The sequence below is a fragment of the Argiope bruennichi genome, chromosome 5 (assembly GCF_947563725.1).
Source record: "Argiope bruennichi chromosome 5, qqArgBrue1.1, whole genome shotgun sequence".
In the NCBI taxonomy this organism is placed as follows: domain Eukaryota; kingdom Metazoa; phylum Arthropoda; class Arachnida; order Araneae; family Araneidae; genus Argiope; species Argiope bruennichi.
In genome coordinates, this window is record NC_079155.1 from 48,839,160 (window position 1) to 48,861,390 (window position 22,231).

A 22,231-nucleotide genomic window follows, 5' to 3' on the forward strand; every position below is an offset into this window, starting at 1 on the left:
TTTTAGTTTATTTGGCGTCTCTGCTCCGTCTATTGTGTAACTGATTTGTAAGTTTTTGTGCTTTCTTGCGAGTAAAAATGGTTCAGTCTAAAATAGTAAAGATTAGACAAATGTCGGAGCGTTCTATTTTTGAGAAACTTAATGATTTGCTTGAAGTTGAACTTGCTACTTAAGAATCTGTTATGAAGTACTACTGTTATATTAGGCATAACCTCAAAATTGCTTCAGAGTAATTTCTGTAAGTGAAATATGTGACACTTTAATTCCCATAATAGAATAATATGGTCAAGAGCTTCTATTCTCGTTGCTTCTAGCAAAGGTATTTCACAAATGATAAAGCTTATCATGCTAAATACAGGAATTTATTAAAGTCTAAAATCAGAAAGGGTTCAGATAAGTTTGATTCCAACCTCACAGAATTTAGAGAAGAAGATAGACATTTATTTGATATTGCTGACTTGTTTAATGGAAAAAAGGGCTATTTATGGAATAAAAGGTTCTAAACGATTAACTCTCTAGCAGGGAAATGGTTATAGGTAATATTGATATTGCAATTACAAGCGCTTTGAGAAAGAAAGAAGCAAGAAAGAATAAAGAACTACAGTGAATAGTTAAGTTTAATCAAGAATGGACAAAAAAATGCTGCTTCAGAACGATTACGGGTGATAATGATAACGCGGAAGAACAACAGTGTTCTTTACAAAAAGAATCAAACCAACCAGATCCCTCAAATAGACAAGAAGAGACTAAAATACCAGGTGCCTATGTGGTTTAATTTAAGTTAAAGTCTTCATGCACTTACGGTTTCACACATTTTTGTAACCTTCTCTCACATTCACGCTATCTCTCTGACGATCTCAAGAACGTTATAGACCAGATTATTCAAAGAAATGTGTACTTTTCAGAAAATATTCTTTTGTCCATGCTAAGTGGTGAACGTAAAATTCAAAGAGAACTTGGTTTACGACCTGTTTTAAAATCAAAAATAGAAAATAAAGACATAGTCTAATGATAAACTTCGATGCAAATGATTACAACGACATGATGTCATGGCTTGAAAATTATGTAACTGAACTTTCCTTGTTAAAACATGTTTCCAGTAACTCTCTGAAAGACCTTATACCAAAGGCATCTGGAATAGAACAAAATAGTATAAGAGACTCGGTTATCGGCTTTCCCCGACTTCTTTGTCTCACACAAGCAGTGGAAAGAGCTGTGAAACTAGCTGCTGAATCTGCTCAAAATGTCTGTGGTTGAATCGCCAAGAGAAGTATACATAAGAGCAAAAATTGACTCACTGATGAATAAGCCAAAATTTAATAAAAAGAAACAGTTTTATGTGGCAATGAAGTAGAAACAAACATTTTGCAGCTGTAACATTCGTAATCATTAAATATACAGAAGTAAGAAACGCAAAATTTCACATAAAAATATTTTTTCAATTATTATACTTTGTAACCAATAATTTTCCCCCGGTTGTAATGCTTATATATGTATTTACAATCATCTTTTCTAACATTATAGGAACGAAAAACTCATAAAAATATTTTATCAAATTTTATAATTTTTTCAATTTTTTTACAAACATTAAGCTCTTTGCGATAGGTTGAGATATTGTTGTATTGCAAACAGAATTTTTTAAAATTATTTTTGAACTTAAACGGTAATTTTCTCAGCTATTACCAAACTATCCTCTAAAAAAGTTTTTAAATGCACTTTAAAAACACTAATTTTTTCAATTTTTTAAAAAGATTTCAAGCTTTTTCCAGCATTTCAAGATAATAAAATACTGTAACGAAAATTTAAAAATTGTTTTTGAACCTAAAAGGCAAATTTTCCACACTATTACCAAACAAAAATATAAGAAAAATTTTTTAAAGGTCCTTTTAAAAATTTTCCTTTTTTTCAATTTTTTTACGAATTTCAAGCTCTTTGCGGCACAACAAGATAATGCAGTATTTCAAACAAATTTCAAAAAATTGTTTTTCTAAAAGGCAGCTTTTCCGCACTATTACGAGACTAAATTCTAAAAAATAATTAAGGCCATTTTCGTTCCACCCTAATGTACAAGTTCTGTACTTGAAATGTGTTTTCTATTTTAGCAGAGAAATGCTCATGTTTTGGCCGATTAGTGGAAACTGTCGCAATATGTGAGTTATTTTCATGAAATTAATGTGTCGAGTACATTTGCAATAGTAATTAGCTTAAGAATTTCATAGAAATATCTCTTCACTCTACCAGGCAAGATAAGAATGATTTTTTTTTCTTTTAGATCTTAAGAATTTGAGTGTATAAAAAAGTCTTATGTTTCAGCATACAGGTTTTGCACCCTAATTAATGATTATCTTCTGCTTAGTCTGAATCATTCTATTCCGTTATATAATAAAGCACTTTTTATAAAAGTATCCTGCATCTAAAAGGTTAAAATAGGAATTTTTTCGTGTAATGTAGTTCGCATTCATTGATCATATATATATATACATGGTCACCTTTTCCAAAGTTGAGAATTAAATCTAGCCTCAATCAACACTTGATTGCAAAGGGAAAGAAACATCAAATTTTCTTCGAACCAAATTTCGAAAAAACTGTTCTTGGAATCCTCCTGCTGAAAAAAAATGATTATGTACAATAAATTGAAACTTTATTTTAAATGTTTTTTTTTTTACATTTCAATCTGAAAAACATTATTCATCTTTTTTTATTCCATATAAATAGGATCTTTTTTTTCCAAAAATAATTTTTTAAAATGACATTACTTCAAACCAACTTTACCTTTGCATAGACGAAAGAAATGATACTCCATTTTCTAGCAGTTTTTTTCATCAAGAAAAGAATCTCGCTTCTTCATCTGAAAAAACATTGAGCGAATACATTTAAGTATTCTAAATATTTAAAGTATTTGAAGAATGCAATAATGCTGAATTCTAAAGAATAGAGAATGGAATTTCATGGAATAAGAAACTTCATACCCTTTCTGCAACTAACATGATGTATAAGAAATATGATTCTGGAATCCTTTGATGGGCATGTTTCAATACATAGTATATTTTCTGAAACTTATAGAAATTCCTTTGATTTTTACATTTTTTCTCTTAATTTTTTCAAATGGTAGGAAGGAAGTGGGTGTTAGTATAATGGATTCATTCTTAGAATATATTAATAGAATTTATTTTATCAGGTGAATAACTCACCACTAATATTCCATTTCTTATTAAAGAATCTGATAGACTTATAAAAAGAATATCTTTTATTTTATATGGAATATGCAAAAAGAAAGTATTGACTTTTTCCAAGAAATTTGAATTTCGGATTTCGAAGAATCTCCTCTTTTCAAAATCATTCTTTGGATCATAAAATCATATTTCTGAATTATGTGTTTCAGAACACGACAACTCAAAAATGCTTTCGCCTAAATTGATGAAAATTGAAATATAATCTTTACTCAAAATTTGCAGATTCTTTTCAGATTTTAATTGAAATCCATTTAGTGTCTGCCTGTTTGGTTAATAAAATAGGTTAACATAATAACTGCAGAACGAAGACAGCTACATGGATAAAATTTGTTACGCAGATCATTAGCAAATTTTAAATGAAACCAAGGATCATTTATCAATCTGCATATTCATAAGCATGCAAATGTTATAACTAAAAACATATTGATTTTAATAAGTTAAATTGCATTTAATAAGTAAGTTATTATGCATTTTGTGGCTACAGTATGACTCTCTGTCAAATATCCGTTTCAGTTAGTCGGAGAACAATGTATATTATAGTGATTAATCACCAATTTTTGCATGTTAATAGACGGTTTTGTAACTATTTTTGCCAATTGATGGAGTTTAATAATTGACGAATGTGTTAGTAGAGACTATAAAAGTTTGTGGAGATTGCACCCGCTGGCTTAAATATGATCAAAATCAAAAGTAACAATACTTAAGAGAAATAGAAATCATTAAAGTAATATTAAGAAACAGGTAATGAAATCAATTTAAAATTCTAAAAAAATATCATCAATATGTCTTCGAAGAACTAATATATCATTTTGACATATGATGCAAATATATGAATCGAATTTTAATTGAACTTCGGTTTTCCTGTGCCATTGAAATAAAAAATAATGTTCTAGTAACAATAAGCAATTCAGTGATCAGCCTAAATAGCATATCATCAAGAGAATAAATATTCTTTTATATATTAAACAAACAATACAAAATACGAATTATACCATCAAAATACAATTGTTTATAAAAAGTGATTGTATTTTATGAAATCTTTTCATATCTACTAATAATAAAGATGAACATGCGTGTGTGTGTATGTGTTGAAATCTACAGGTCACATTATTTGACTTAGAACTACCACATTCGGTGTATATACAATTTTGGAATGCGGGAATATGGAGCTAAGAAGAGTTTTTTCCTGGAAAATTTTATTAGAATTATGGTTAATTCAAAATTAAGTTGAAATGTAGCGTTTTCGTGCTATAACTTTCGAAAACACAATTCCACAAAATCGAATTTTACCCTATTTAAAATTGTAATTTTTCTTTCTACTGATGCTAATTCAGTTGTCTTGCAGAATTTAGATGAGTTTTGAAATTTTTTTTAAAAAAAATATCTTATGCCTTATCTCTAAATTCAGATTATATTGTTGCCTAGAATTGGAGCCATTTTTATATTTCATCAATTATCTAATCGAGAAATTTTCTTCAAATGTTGAAAGTTAGAAAAGAAGGATTTTGTTTAGCATCTCTGTTGTTTACGAGATGAATAAAAAGTTAAGATACAATACCAAATATTTAGCATCGATAGTGTAGATCTCTCAGTCAAATTTGTTTTTAATTTTACAAAAGATTGTTCACCGATTAATCTGTAATTTTTACATGCATTCAACCAAAATATTCAAAAACCTAGTAATTCAAATAAATAAAATTCAGCATGTATTTGGGCTATTGATATTGTAGTTTTGTACCCAATTCAATTTTAATAGAAAAACGTGTATATTTGGTTTTTGTCACTATGTTATGAAGCACAAAACTCTCATTATGGAAAACTACAAATAAAACTCTTATCTACAATTCTTATCTAAACTACAAATAAAACTCTTATCTAAACTACAAATAAAACTATTATCTACAACTCTTATCTAAACTACAAATAAAACTCTTATCTACAACTCTTATCTAAACTACAAATAAAACTCTTATCTACAACTCTTATCTAAACTACAAATAAAACTCTTATTTATTAATGAGCTAGTACAAGATCCACAATTTTAAGTGCGTAGTTAGAGGTAATACTTTTAGAAAGTGTTTGTGATTAAATTTGGAAAACCCACTTCCATTGGTTTTATGTTTATCTCTCAATGCATCACTTTCACCCATGTATTTCTCTATAGAAATGGCTGATATAGTCAGTTATGCCAAGTTTCTCAAATATCGAATTTCTTCTCATCACTTAAAAGCCTTCCCCCGTATTTGGCACGCAAAGGTATACATTATTGACTTGTTATAAAGGGTGTCTTGGAATTAACGCAAGATTTGTATTTGACACCATTCGTTCAGTAAATTTTTTGCAACCATAATGAAAAACCATTTGACAGCTGATAGTTTAGTTTTAGTAAAAATGGAGCGTCACACGATAGAACAACGTGTTTTCAATGTTGAGAAATATTTCAAAAAATAATGAAAGTCTGGCGGTCGCAGTTCGAAAATTTCAGAATTGGCTCCCTAGATCGTGTGATTTAACACAATTGGATTTTGTTTTATGGGGTTATTTGAAGTCAGAGGTCTATGCGGACAAAACCCACAAGCACGCGTACATTGAAGAAGGAAATTGAACGCTGCATCAGTGAAATTCAGCCACATCACATTTATGCAAAATGGTTAAGAAATATTTCGATTTAAAAGTACTTAAGTGCCAGCAAAGCCATGGATGCCATTTGCTCTATGCGTAATTCCGTACAAAACCTTTCATACTTATCCTGTGTACTTTAGGATTCAATAAAAATGTAGCAATTTAAAAAAAATGTTTTTATTTAATTCAAATCTTACGTTAACACGTTATTTTACCATGCACCGCTGCGTTTTACTAACTCTAAACTACCAGCTGTCAATTTTTTTAGGGTTGCTGACAGTTTACAGCACGAATGGTGGAAAATTCAAATTTTGCATTAATTTTGAAACACCATTTTCTAATTTAGCACTAACAAGAGAAGTTTTAGTTTAAATTTGATTTATTAACTACCTTAACCATAAATGTAGTATTACGAGACGATTATGAAGATTAAAATCAAATAAATATTCTCCCTACATATTCTCAAATGTAAATATAAATAACACAAACTGCATTTTAGAATGAAATCTCACCCTACATTGTTCATCGATTAAGTATCTCTTGACATGGTGTAATTGAAGGATTTGCACCAATTTATACTTTTTAACGATTATTTAAATATTAAAACAGGCCATTAGAATAAATTTTTGAAAGTGTCTATCTAAGCAGCGCAGAAAATATCGAAAGAAAAATTATTCCATTTAATTCTATAAAATGTGTTAAGAACAAAATAAGTTCTACGATTGGATTTCAAAGTCTTATTTCTTAAATCATTGCTCTCCTTGCGAAAAATATAGCATCTTTCTTCCTTTATGGCAGCTCCCTGCTTGCATTCGCTTCAATTTTTTATCATATTTCTCAAACACTTTTCCGATTTAAAATGGCCCAATAAATTCGCCTCGACACCTCTTAAGTTGATGAAGCGTAATTCTTTTTTTCGTGAGCTCTTTTTTCCCCAAGCAGCAAACGTTTCTCAATGAAAAAGTAAGTAATTGTTATCAGAAAGGGAAATGAAGTAGGGGAAGAGGTACTTACAAGAAATGAAAATATTTTACGAAAAATAATAAAGAAATTTATTTTGCATCTACGGAAAGAATACATTAGCATGCAGTTTTATATTTGAAGGCAACTGAAAAATGGCAACTGTTTCAGAGCGAAATAATGTTTCATGGTATAATTTCAAAACATAATTCTTTTTTTGAAAATTGAAACAGTAATACTTCGTTGCCAAGTCATATTGAAAGAAACAAGTAATTCGTATGGTATCAACGTTGATTCAAAAAATTGTTTCTTCCTTTTTTTTAGGAAATTTCACTTATTTGTGTTCCATATAATTAAATTATGGGTTTGTTTACTGAACTTAAAATTTTCAATAAAATTATTTTGTAATATATTAACAACTTTTTGAAATACCATCACATTTTACATTGCATTAGAGCAAATATTTTTTATTGGTAAAATGCTTTAAATTACTTCTATAATTTCATTTTAAGTTTATTCACTCAATAAAAAAAGTCGTTAAAATTACCATAATGTCTAAATTTTTATACAATTTTTTACTCATATGCAATAAAGCAGTTTGATCAAACTAAAAATTTAAAACATTGATATTTTAAGTCAAGAGGTTTCAATTTCTGATGATTAAAATTAATCAAATTCTATAAAAAAGTGATTTATTCAATATTAATACTACTTCCATAATTTCATGAAGGAAAATCCACAAATCAACAGACGAACAAACAGCTAATGCTAATTGACCCAAAATAGTTAAATTTATAGCTTCATAATTTGCTTTCTTTTAGTGGCAAAAAGACTAATTTTTCCATTTAAATTATATGCTTGCCTAAAATAATTTACTAAATATATAAATTATAACCGAAATCTGTGCAAAAATACATATTTTTAACTTCGTTCAAATGCGCATTTATCTAATGAAGTCGCTTTCAATTTCATTTTTTACTTCTATTAAATCATTTTTTTATTTGTGTTTAGTTATATTAGCGTCCCGTTTTAAAGCACCAATAGGGCTATTTTGGAACGTATCTTGTAGCCTTGAATGATGAGAACGATACCTGAGCTGGTACCCCCTCTCCAAACTTCCACTCTACACCAGCGTGAGGATGTTTGCACTCGACGGATGTAACACTCACTAGAACCGTGTATAAGACGGTGCTTTCGGGGAATCGGGTCTCAAACCTGAAAACCTCCGATTCCGAAGACAAGTCCTAACCAATAGGCTACCGCGACCTTTTTAAATTGTAATTCATTTGAATACCTGAATTATGCTAGTGAATAAAAAATTGATTATACAGCACGAATGAGTAATAGTCTGTGTAAAAAATATTTATTAGATCCTATTTATTTTCGAATACAATTCATTTAATACAATTTTGCAATAAGTTTACTCCAATCAGGAACTTGCCTATGGGAAACTGTATGTGCTTGTACTTATAAACTTGAAATTATTTCAAAAAATCAAATTTTTATCATTTTCTAATAATAATTAATAAATCAGTTTCTGATCTGCTGCATATTTTGAAGTCATCTAAATGGTATTTTCAGATATCTTTGAATTTAATACCAAAATTAAATCTCTGAGAAAAGCATATAAAGAAGAAAAATAACACATATAGCCTTTTCCCCCTTCACACTTTTATAGAAAACACCACGGCATTTTATAAAATGAGTAATTCATTCTGGCTTAGCTCAAATGGAAAAAGGTCCGAGTTTGACTTTCTAAATTCTGTTGTAACGGGTGCTTTTTAAGTTAAAACGTTCATCAATCTTTCCTCGACATGATATCTCTCAATGATTGATGGGTGCTTTTATGAAGGAAAAATATCAAAAATGTCTGAATTGAAAAGCCATTTTATGTGATATTAAAAACTGAAAATATATTACAAAAAATCCGAACATTCTCGAGGTTTTTCCCCCTTCAAAAATTTCGTAATAGAAAGAAATTATTGGCTTAAGCAGAAAATATGATCATAATTTTTAATGAGCAATTTTAGCCCTACTTTGTTTAAAACTTACAATAAAATATACATAGATATTTATAACTATTAATGTATTTTTACAATTGTAACTATTATTGTAATGTTATTCCAGAGTAATTAAAATTCACCGCCAGCTAATAAAAAATGATGGCATTGACATTGCATCCCTTCAGCATCATTTATAATATATGCATATCTCTTTTCTCAGCTATGATACCAACATTGAAGGATATCAGTATTGCAGACACCTAATAATATGTTAATATTATTTATATTTTCAAAGTATTATATATTTTCAATAGCATTCATTATTTTTATGAAAATTTTGAATAATGACAAATAAAGGAATATTAAATTACAGCTACAATATGAATACAATAAATGAATATGATCCCGAGAACTAGTCAGAAATAATTTTACAAGAGAATATATAAATCAAATATTGAACTACAAACCTTCTTCCAAAATTCCATTCTCATTTATGATAATTATCTATTTGAAATATTGTGCTCATATCCGCACTTGTAAATTTCTTAACATTTCTGCTTCACATCCAGATAATCGCCATTCTATTTTTTAAACTTTTTGTTAAGTGTTTTAATGTACAATAGAGTTATTTCATAGGCCATGAAAAACCTTTTATAAATGCTGTTTTCTCTAAAGGAAATCTTATACTTCCTAAATTACTGCAATATAATAAATTGAGTTTCATAAAGAAATTGGGTGTCTGTGCATCGGCTTCCATCTCATCTTTCTCACGTATATTTTTTTATTTGAATTGGATTACAAGTACAATGAATCCGTTTTAGAATTAATTTTCTTATCTATTCTAAAGAAAGTTGGCATGGTCTTTAACGCGTTCTTTTATTTAAACATCCTCGCATCTAATTGATCTTTAGATGACCAGTTACACTTCAGGCTACTTCAATGTCACGTAGCGTCACGTCTTTTGCTTTACTATAAACTGACCTAATCGCTACTATTAATAATTTTACCTAGAACATTTTAATAAATCAGAATGAATACAGATATAATTTGTTTATTTAGTGCTTCATTCAAACCACAAGCAATAATGCATTTTTAACATTCATACTAAGATGTTAAATGTTGACAGCGTATCTGCATTTGCAAGCTGTTCCACTACCTTCTTCAAAACTCTTCGGAATCTTAGCAACCACATTTTTTTTACTTGAAAATCTTTACTGCTAAAGAATATTATCCACTTAGAAAATAACACATAGAACAAATGCAAAATTTATGTCTTTTCTAATGTTTCTGAATTTAACTAGTAGGCCGTGATTGGAGTCAGCACCTTATACAAAAATGTTAACTGCAAGTCTACGTTTGCAAGCCGTTCCAAACCCTTCTGAAAAATTCTTCAGCACTCTTGAGAGTCTGTACTCCAAATACATATTCCCCAGCGAGGGAAAGTCTGATAGGAGGAATTCATGAGAATATCCTGTCTGAAATGTCATGTTTTGACCAGTAATATGATTGAAGTAGTGATCTGTGAACACTCTTGTTGCAGTGTGGAACAATCATTATATGGTCGACAAAGGAGCTGGTCCCATGAAACTTACAGAATTAGGTACATTTTTAAGGTAATTTACTGATTTTACTGACTATTCGGCCAAGCTGAAGGCATTCATATATCACAAACTTCTTGCTATCGAGAAACACTCGTCATTTGTTGAAAGAGATGGAGCAATTTAACAATTTTTCATACCTAAGATAATACGAAATCATCCTTCTCAGAATACTACAATTGCTGAATTTCTCTGACGAGCAATTTTCTAACTCTTCTCAAAACAAACAGTATCAAACGATCTTAATAAGGATTGGATTGGATTGTCGGATTTAAAGGCGCAAGAGCCATAGCTGGCAATTCTGCACCAGACGTACGGTTAGAATAGAAAAAGAAAGTTTTTATGTAAAAAACTGTAAAATTAGAAGAATTAAATAATTATTTGGCAATGTCTCTTAAAATTAGAAACGAGATGAAAAAAAGAGAACAAGAGGAAACATTAAATAAGATTATATAAACCAATTGCTTTTAAAAATTTAAAAAGATTTTTGAGGGGAATCATTCTAAGGAGTTGATAAAGAAATGAGGTTTCTTCTTAGCTCATGGCTAGTATGCAAACGTAAATTCAGGCATCTTTTAATTGTTCCCAAAAAATCATCTCTGCCCTTCAACTCATCTGGGTCAAAGTATCCAGCGAAGAAGAAACTTGCTCCTGGTATTCCATTATTCAACTTTTACGAAAAGGACGGGAGTTTTATAGCTTCATTGAAGGCGTCTCGGAAACATCCGTAGTTTCATATCACAGGCGTTAGGAGCCTTATAGTGTTGACAGAGTTTAATTTTTGATTTCCGAGTTGAATGCATATATTGCCTTTATTTAAAATTTAATTGTGATATATTGATTGCATGATACTCTACCATGACTTTGCTGAAAAAACGCGCAGCTAATGTGCAATGGAAAAATATTTAAAATGTATGAACTCTTTTAAAGTATAATTAAGGAATTAATAATTCAAAACTATGGTAGGAACCACTAATATCCATTTTATTTATAAATAGTTTTTAATTGAAACCAAAGAACAAAATGAAATCAAATTGAATAAGTAGACTGTCGAAGGTATGAAAAATAAATTTAGAAATAAATAAATAAATAAGGAAAAAAAAATAAAAAAAATATTCTAAATAGATTTGACAAAAAAATAAAAATAATAAATAATTAAATAAATAATTGTACCAAAAGTCAACATGTGAAAATCCTGGCACTATTGGAATAAAAACATGTGAAACCTATAACTGCCAAAGACGCACGGAAAACTGATTATGTTAAATTCTAATAATGTTCAAAATGCTCTTAAAAGTGAAAGATAGTCAGTATGAAACAAATAAAAGTCATTGTTTGTTTGTTTGTTTTCTTATGGCACTTGCCATGGACAAGCCCGCTGTTACGAAGACAGCGATTTTAAGCCGGTGGGTGGCGCCTCTTGTTTTTCATCGCAGCGCCAACTAGGACCAAGAGTATGACTTTGCCACTCACGCATCACTCATTCGCTTGCACAACCCCTTTTTACAGGAGAGCACGTTCACACATCTCACAGATAGAACAACGGAAGAACAACCATGCCCAAACCGGGACTCGAACCCAGGACGTCCAGATCACGGGGAATTTGCGCTACCCCTATGCCAGGACGCCGGCAATAAAAGTCATGATTTTATTAATCAACATTCAGGTAAATTTTTTTAAGTTTTTATCTTATTATAAGGTATACCTTGGAATCTTTTCCACATTTTTAAAGTATTTATCTTGGTATAAGGTATATCTTGGAATCTTTTTCACATTTTTAAAGTGTTTGTCTTATTATAAGGTATATCTTGGAATTTTTTCCACATTTTTAAAGTGTTTATCTTGATATAAGGTATATCTTGGACTCTTTTCCACATTTTTGAAGTGTTTATCTTGGTATAAGGTATATCTTGGAATCTTTTCTTTTTTTACGAAATTAAACTCTCTGTGCCAGTCACAACCTCATATGCCATTTGATCTTCTTCCAATTATCAGAGACAGGGAAAACGTGGAAGATTGCTCTATTGCCATATAGCTTTTCGAAGACAAAATATCATGCTTACATCTCACATAAATCACCCTCACATCCTGAACTATATAGATGCTTACATCTCACATCCTGAACTACGTAGATCTAAAAGATCGGAAAATTACAACTAATTAACCACAACACCAAATTACACTCCGAAGCTTCCAAATTGATTACGACTTTATTCTTCTTCCCAAACTTTTAAACAATATCTCGCTCTAAAAATGAGTGTCCGTACATGGCAGTCCTTTATAGGTTAATATTTCACCCACATCTCCTCGGGCTTCCTTTCCAGTTAATAAATTATTGTTTATTGCGCTGTAGTGAAGTACAATGAAAAGTGGAAGCGCCGAAGATTGTTAACTATCGGGATCGATCATTAAGATGAATAATTTGGAAATTTAACTCGGCGAATGTTTAGTAACAGTCTATTTGGTCTGGAGCGTTGATACTGGTTGAGTTTTATGATTACTTGTGAAAATTTTCCAATTATGAAATAAATTGCTTTTGAGCAGCTATTTAAAAAGAAATTCTCCAAATTACCTTTCTAACTTGTACATTGGTAGAGAGAAATTTCTGATGGAAACGTTGTTTGAGCAATATTTGCATTCTTTTAATTGTTGTCATTGGAAAGGAGAGAGTGAATAATTTGTTTAATTTTCAATTTTATAAATTTAACAGAAATTGTAACCTAAATTCTGTTAATCTATAAAGGTTAAAAAATCATTTCACGTGCTAAGAAGTTTAAATTCTTGGTTGTTATTAAAAATAATTAAAAGATTATTTTTTTGCACATAAAGAGATAAAAATTCAATTTACATAAAATTCTATAATATAATGAATTCAGGCTTGAAATACTAGACATAGATTAAGGTAAATGTTTCAGAAAAAAATGCTTTTTTATATTATATATCTATACGTCATTTTGCTGCCATAGAGTTTTGAATTCAAAAGAAAATAAGCTAAACTGTCATTTAATATACAAATTAGTTTCAAACTGTAGCATAATTAGGAACTAAGGATGGTTAAAATTGGTTGTTTTTTCTATATGATGTAGGTAATCTGTAGATCACCTAGATAATATGCATATTACCTATTAAACACTTGTCAATCTGCACATTGCTTACCAGATATTCATTAAAGTGGAAATAAGATCTTTTCTGGAACAACAGTAACATTTTTGTATAGTCAAAATATATTTTGTTTATTTATTTTTTGATATCTAAAGAATCAAGTTAATACAATCGAATGATCAAAACATTAGTTTATAGAATGTATTGCTAATTAAAAGAATCAAATTAAAGATCAAATAATCAATTAATCAAAATCACATATAATCACAATTAAGGAATTTAATTTGTAAACGTATGATAAAAATTATACTTTTTTATTGGTGTAACCTAAGATTAGTGACCCTTTGAATTACATAGCAATTGGCTTTTGCAACAAGCACATTTATTTTTCTTACATTTAGATTTGCAGTCACATTTTTGAAACTCTACTAGGTATCAAGGGATTGATTTATTGCTGTTTGACGTAAAGACATTTCTACACCAGGGACATCTTCCATTGTTAAAAATCTCTCATTGGAAACTTCTCTCTTCTAAAAGAATACAAATGAAATACTCTACAGTTCTTGAGATTCTCCATAAAAATAATGATTGTGTCATAGAAAGCTCACTCTTACATACAAAATGGAAGCCGATCTTGTCCTTTTCTTAATTTGATAGGTTACCTTTTCTAATCTTTAAGCTGTAATAAAAATCTAGCCATCTTGTGATACATGAATCTCAAATCTTGGAATTATGGAGATATCAAGTAATCACTTGCTTCCATAGATCAGCTGTTTGAGAAGAACGAAATTGAACCGCACTTAAAAAAGAAACTTTATAGTTTCATTCAAAAAATTTTTAGATGTTTATATTCTGTCCTCCACATATAAAATAAGTTAGATGCCAAAATATAATGTATCGCATCAATTTGAGAGCATACAACAAAAGCAATCTCATTTTGAAAGAGACTCATTTAGCATAATTCGTAAACTTCTTCTCTAATACACATAAGGACGAAAAGCATTGGATGCAAGGTTAAACTCTCCTGCCTTTATTCTCTCACATCAAAACTTCCCGTGACCAAGAACTAAATTTCGAACTCTCTTGATTGATGAGGCTATTTCCGGTTGATTGAGTTTTCTGGTTTGTCGTTTCACGTTCAACAGATATCAACTCCTTTAAATTTGAGTGAAGAATTTCAGTTCAACCGTAAATTAAACTATGCAGAGATTTTGTTTTGAAGTGTGCATCCCTCAAGTTGTCATGTGATTGAGTGGTGAATCGGAAAATTAAGATTTTGGGTGGAATAAAAGCGAGTAAAGATGTATCATGTGTCTCAGTTTTAATTTTATGCACGTGATCCTCGTTTAAATTATTTGGAATAGATACAATTTAATTCTTACACTAGATTTGAACATTTTAAATATCAACATAGCATTTTGGATTATGTATGTTTTTATGTTTTAATAAAAATGTTATATTGATGTTTTACTTTTTCAATTAGCAGTATAACATTTTTACCACACCTTCAAAATGTGATATAACATTCAGAATATAGAAAAATATCATACTGTGCGACGTTTTCTTCCAATTGAAATGTGTGTTTCGTTTGGTGTTTTGTTACACAAATTATAGAATAACTGAAATCTTTTTTGGAGAAACGACGGATTGCTTAGTTGGATGTTGTAGAATAAGGGAATATATGCATGACTCCTAAAATTTGGTAAAATAAAATGGTAAATAATTGAGTAATGATTAACAGTAAGTATTTTTTAAATTGAAGATAAATAAATGAGTAATTGTAATATATTTGGCCAGAATGTTAAAAATGGTTATCTTAATATTTGGCCAGAATGTTAAAAATGGTTATCTTAATATTTGGCCAGAATGTTAAAAATGGTTATCTTAATATTTGGCCGTAAATTAAAAATAATTGAGAAAGTAACTAAAAAATCAGAATAAACCTAAAAGTATATCAGATTTTTCTTCTGCAGTAAACCAAAATGCACGATATCCAACACAGTTTCTTCAAAGAAACACATAAAAAATTAGGTTCTATAAATATCTATTTTTCTGTAACAAACCAATCCCATACGTTTTTGAGCATCGCAGTTTATGAAAGAATAGCAGAAAGGATAAATATGATTTCTTTATCTATTTGAAATATTTAATTTTTATTAACCTCAAGAATGATATTGAATGTATTCTTGCCATTTTTTATCAGAATTATTCGAAGTCAATTATTGTACATTGTTTTCCCACAAACTCACAAAATATTATTAAAACAACCATATTTGAGGAAATTATTCTTTATCCAAATTCCATACATAATCATATTACAATATAATTTTTGTATTATTATCAAGATACAAAAGTCCGTTAATGTTATGCAATTTCTTCAAAAATAATGAAATGAATGAAGTGCCGACACATCAAAGTTTGAATTAACAGAATACTGAAGAAGACTTCACAAATCCACAAGAAATACAATACTGAAACTCTAAATTTTAGAGAGCGAAATCATTGAAATATGTCTTAAGTGTAAATTACTACTTTAAATTTGCCTGATTAAGATAATGGGATGATGTAGCTAGATTACCTTCTGGAAGATACGAGTTGCTAGCAACCTCACGTTCCTAGTTCTGTTGAAAAAAATCAGAAAATGGGATTAATTGGAATAACTTTCAGAGTTTATTTATTAAGATGTAGATTTATGTTTGGGAATTTAACGTTTTAAGAATTCTTGACTTACATATTATTGCAGTACAGAATTAATCAATTATTTCGTAAATTAATTACCAGTATGAAATTTATGAATAGATTAGTAGTAAACACTCCTGACAAAGATTTTAAATCTTTTATTTAATTTATTCTTGCATTTTTTTTCTGAAACTATTTCACTAACTTATAATATATCTTCTATCAAACAATTATGTTTCAAAACTCATCGCGTACATATAATTTTTTTTATTCAAAATGATTTTTTACACATAAAGATGATCTTACATTAATATTTCAAACTTATATACCGTATCTTCTGTAGAAAACTGATGATTCCCCACTAGTCACTTACATAGAAAAAAATTTATAACAAGTTATTTCGCTCAAAAAGATAATCTTATATTAATAAGTCACAATGAATTTAATGAATATTTTAAATATTCTTGCTAACTAGTATGGAGGAATATGAAAAGTCGAAGTGGAGAATACAAACTTCGGAAATACATGTGAAAGGATTTTATGAATAATTTGTAATACATGTGGAATATATTGGCTCTTGCATCCATATCTAATTCTCATCTGTTGATGTATTATTACTATTATTTTTGTTCATCTGCCAAGTAAAATTTTGCTTATTTTAAAAGATCCTAAAAGATTGAAGTAGAAATAAGTAACAGATCGAAACAAAAATACATTTTTATACAATCGAGCCATTGTTAATTTATGTCGACAAGCACATGTCCTTCTGGTGAGAGATGAAATAAAAATAGCCAAGAAGATATACCCAGAAAATCGAATTTAATACTTTAAGTTTTTGCAATAAAGATTTTTCTGTAGGTTGACAAGTTTTCTGTAAGTAACTGGCATTACTTTCTTTTATCATTTAAAAAATATATATTTTTTTATTTTCAGTAGTTTATTAAAATTATTTAAGTGTCCTATCAATTGACGTATATCATAACACATTTTTTAAAATAAAGTGTAATTCATGAAGACCAAGTTTTATCTTAAAGCAAAAAAAATATTTTTATTCAAAATTCCATTAATGCTTGACATATGTTAGGAAAGAGTTTAGACAAACACCAAGCGATTATATGAATGTGCTAAAAATATAACTAAATAATTAATTTATTTAAAAATCCAAAAGGTAACTGCATGGTTTTGAATATTACTTTGAAAATTTGACTTGCCGTAAGCGATCTTAGTGCGTTAAAAACTCTAATAAAAATAATAAAACATATTAAAAAATTGGCAAAACTAATATTTAGCATATGAAAAATAATGGTTCGTTAGATACAAAATAAAAAGACAAATAAATAAATAAAACAATTCTGTTTGACCAAAATCTACAGTCTGTTGAATAATACAATTTTCCTAAGTTAAAAAAAATTTAAAGAGCTAATATGACTTGTTTTTCCTCAGTTATGAAATCACTTCTTATCAGAAATAAAACTAGAAATATCAGAAAAGAGAGGAAAAAAAAAAAGACACAGATCAGAGTGGCTTCTTATTCATATTTTACTTTCCTTTGATAAAAATGTGTCATATAAATTTTACTTTTTTGTTTTTTTGGGAGAGATCTTAATAATATTGCGGCTGACAGTAAAAAAAATTATTTAAGACTGCCAATGATAAATTTTCGAGCTCTCAAAGTAAATGTTAATGTTTGCTCGCACCAACATCGTTGAGTTCCCCTAGAGACCACGGCATAAAATTTGCTCAGACAGACCGTACTTTTTATTTGCATTTGGCAGCAAAAATCATATATTTTTCTTTATTTTTTTAAAGCATTGATAAATTGTTACAGTATCAATTTCTAAAATATAAAGGATATTTTGGAGGTTAACTCTGAACTTTTTTAAAGAGAATTTTTTTTTCAGATTACAATAGCTAGAAAGAAAATGAGATTCATTAACACGGAAAATGCAAGTTAATTAAATTAAATATTATTCTATTTTAATGTATCGTTCCATGATACATCTGAAAATAATTTTATATTGAGTTATTGATACAAGTGAAAAATAGTAAAATATTTCCACTTTATCAATTTCACTTGTATATTAGAAAAATGTAAAGTTTCATTAACAAACCCTAATAAAAATAACTTATCTTTTTAAATTTATTTTTGAGTATACTTTTTTATACATATGAAGTATATAATGAGACAGAATGTATTGTAATTGTTAAAAAATTGAAATTCGAGATGTTTTCGAATCGCTGCTTTTCACTCCACTATGAATCCTAAAAGCACATTTAAGAATTATACCTGCCTGTTCACTTTTGAATAGAAGAACGTAAAAATGTGTTAATATATACGAATGTGGTCTTTGTTATTTGTTCTATAAAACCAAATTTATATATTTCTGTCAAACTTTGAATAAAATCTATTCATAAGAAATATATCTGTTTGACTGGACTCCCTATTTAAAATTAACATGATAACTATAAAAAAATAACCAATTTACTAAAATTTGAATTACAAATTCAGCATCATAAATAAATTTTTCAGTCAAATTTCATACTGTGGCGAATTTGGATGAGCGAGGATAGAACCTGGGACCTTGTGGTTCGCAGCCGAGTAACAAGACCACAAGACAAAAGCAATTGCCTGTGTTTGGTAGCTGTTAACTGGCTTATATGCTTTTCACCACAATATCATGAAAGATTGATCATCTATTGATTCCTAATTTCTTTTACATATAACTCAATACCTAAAAAAGAGCCAGTAATTCGACTAAATAATATTTGGTATGTGATCTTGTCACTAAAATTTAAATTTTGTTTTAAATCACATCCAAAATGCTTACGCAGTTTTCCGTATTCTATCAAGAAACACATAACTCCCAATTGAGGAATTTTAATATATCGATTAATATTGTTATTAACATATTTAAGTAAATAACTATAATTAATTCGATTGTTACTTCTAATCTATTCAATTATTTGTTTCCGTGTGATGGCATCAGGTTTGTAATAAAATTTTTTCCTTCTTTTGAATGATGAAATAAAGTTAAATCCTTGGTTAGCTATTCATTATGTATATATTCTAACTATTTTGTTTGAGTTAAAAGTAAAAACACTTTTGATAATCTTGATATGAAAAACTGAAAAAAGCATGAGCGTTCATGGAATTTACGACCTTGTTCTCGGATCATATTAGCAATATTACCCGCACTCCACGTAAAATGATGTAACTCCGGGTACAGTGCAGACGAGTCATTGGAAGGAATAAATTCTCAAACCATCACTTTCGCACTTGTATTACTTTACAAAAAGTGATTGAAATATTCAGCTGTAACATTCCTTAATATTAATCCGTAATGTCGGAATGGCATTATACCGTCTTTTGAAAAAATGGCAACCGGATAATAAAATATACGGTTCATATTTAAATTATTAATATCAATGATTAAAATATATGTAATGTTGAAATCGTTAACAAAATTTATAATTAAATAAGTTTTCTCTATAAAGGGTGTCCCAGAATTAACTTAAGAATTAAAATGCTATCATTCGTACAGTAAAGTGTTGAGAACCCTATTAAAAACCTATTTGACAGTTGATAGTTTGGGGTTAGTAAAATGGAGCCTTATACAATAAAACAACGTGTTAATGCAAGATTTGAATGAAATAAAAGGTACAGTTTTTTCCTTTAAATTGTTATGTTTTTACTGAATCATAAAGTACACAGGATAGGGTCAAATAGGGAATAATACAAATGGCAAATGGCCTCCAGGTTTTTGCTGGTACAAACGCACTCTCTTGACGAAAATTTAAATGACCATTTTGTATAAATGTGGCTGAATTTTGTTGATGCAGCTTTACATTTCCTCTTTCAATGCACACGTGCTTGTGGGCTTGTTGGCATAGATTTTTGAATTTAAATATTCCCATAAAAAGAAATCTATTGGTGCTAAATCACACGATCTAGGATGCCAATTATTAAGTTTTCGAACTTCGGCCATCAGACTTTCATTTTTTTTTTTGGAATATTATTTAACAATGAAAACACGTTGTTCTATCGTATAACCGCTCCGTTTTTACTAACCACAAACTATCAGCTGTCAAATGGTTTTTATTATAGGGTTGCCAATACTTTATTGCGCTAATAGTGGAAAATTCAAATTGTGCATTAATTTTAGGACACCCTTTCGAAATTCTCAAGTGTAAACATAAAATAATCCATTGCTCGTCATAATATAGGGCTAATTATTAACTCAATAATGTATTAAATTAATACTCACTAATATATTAAACTCAACGTTTAATATTTTTTGACATTCAATAAATATGAGATAAGCAGCTCCTTACATTTTCTTTTATCAAATAACGTAATATTAAAAAAGGCTTTCCTCACTTGATAAAAATGTTTGTTAAAACGCTTTAAGAATAGATTCAATATGCCTAAATCACTTCTTATTCCTTCAATAATCAATGGAAAAAAAATAAGAAATCCCACTAAATTCCATAAAATATGCTAGAGATCAAAACATGTCCTTCGATTTGATTTCAAAGTCATATTTCCAAAAGTATCGCCCTGCTTCCTCAAAAATCTTGCGTCTCCCTTCTTCACTTCCTCTTGCCTTCACTTCAAATTTTATTACATTTCTCAAACACTTTTTAGATTTAAAAAGACCCGATAAATTCATCTCGACGCGTCTTAAGATGATAAAGTGCAATTTTTTGTTCTTGGGCATTTTTTTCGGGTATAAAATGTTTCATGATGGGAAAGTAGTTGTTAAAAGAAAAGATGAAAGAGGAAAATACTTTTTTGAAACAAAATCTTAAGAGGTTCCTGAATCTGTGAAAAGAATAAAACGACATGCAAATTTGAGAAATCGGTAAGCATTTCTCGACACTGTTGCAGGATATGAGCTGTTCGGGAGCAATATTAAATCAGCTATGTAATTTTAAAATGAGTTTATTTTTGTTTGGAATAGATTCAATCTGAGATATGAATTTATGCTTCATTGCGAGTTAAAAGGTCTTTTTAACTAAATAAATGGGTTGCATCGAATCAGAATCTAATCGGAAGTATTCTCTAAAATTTCCTTCTTTTAAAAATAAACTAACGCCGAGCCTGTGACTATTTCTTTCATTTTTTTTTCACGAAAAAGGGAATCTCTGATATACCATTACGTTTTTAAGAGGCAATCGGTTTTTTCAATACTTTTAAAATACTTTTTGTCGATTATATTAAATATATATGCCAAATAATCTGTATGTAGAAAACATTAGATTTCATAATTTTTTTTAAGTACACTTATTCAATAAAATATCAAAAAAATGCAAAGTCCGGTATTTTGTCTAGTTGAAAGTTTTAGTAATTAGCTACTGCACCGAGGGAATGAGCACGTTATATATATAAAAGTAATTTCTTTACAGCCATATTTTTGATGGAATTTATGATTTAGATGTGCTTTTGAGCAGAAGTGAATTTCATACTCTTATAAACTTTGAAAGCATTTTAAAATTATTGGATTATCAGATAATCATTAATAAAACAAATCTGTCGTATATATTGAGGCCATCTGAAAAAGAGTTTCGTCGAGCTTTCAATCTAAAAATGCTTTTGGACTTAAAAGTGTATATCTGAGGAATCTTTGTAAGAAGTAAAGACAAAGTAGATTCTTTTTATCGATATTCTTTTATAAAACGCCATAACATTTTATAAAATGCGAAGTTTTTTTCCTGGCTTAACTTAGATTGAAAAAGTCCCTTCCTAAAATTTGGAGCAACGGAAGCCTTTTAATTAAGATTTATCAATATTTCCTAATCGTGATATCTCTCACTTGTATACTTTTATGAAGAGGAAATATTCACACTTCATAAATTTAATTGCTTTTTTAGAGAAATTAGAAGCTGAAAGCGAAAATTAGATTTTTTTGTAATACTTTTGTATATTAGGAATTGCTCATTCAAATAGAATATTATTTCACTGCAATAAGGATATACATTTATGAGTAATTTTTGTTTAATTATATTTAAAATGTTGATTAAAATATTTCTTTGT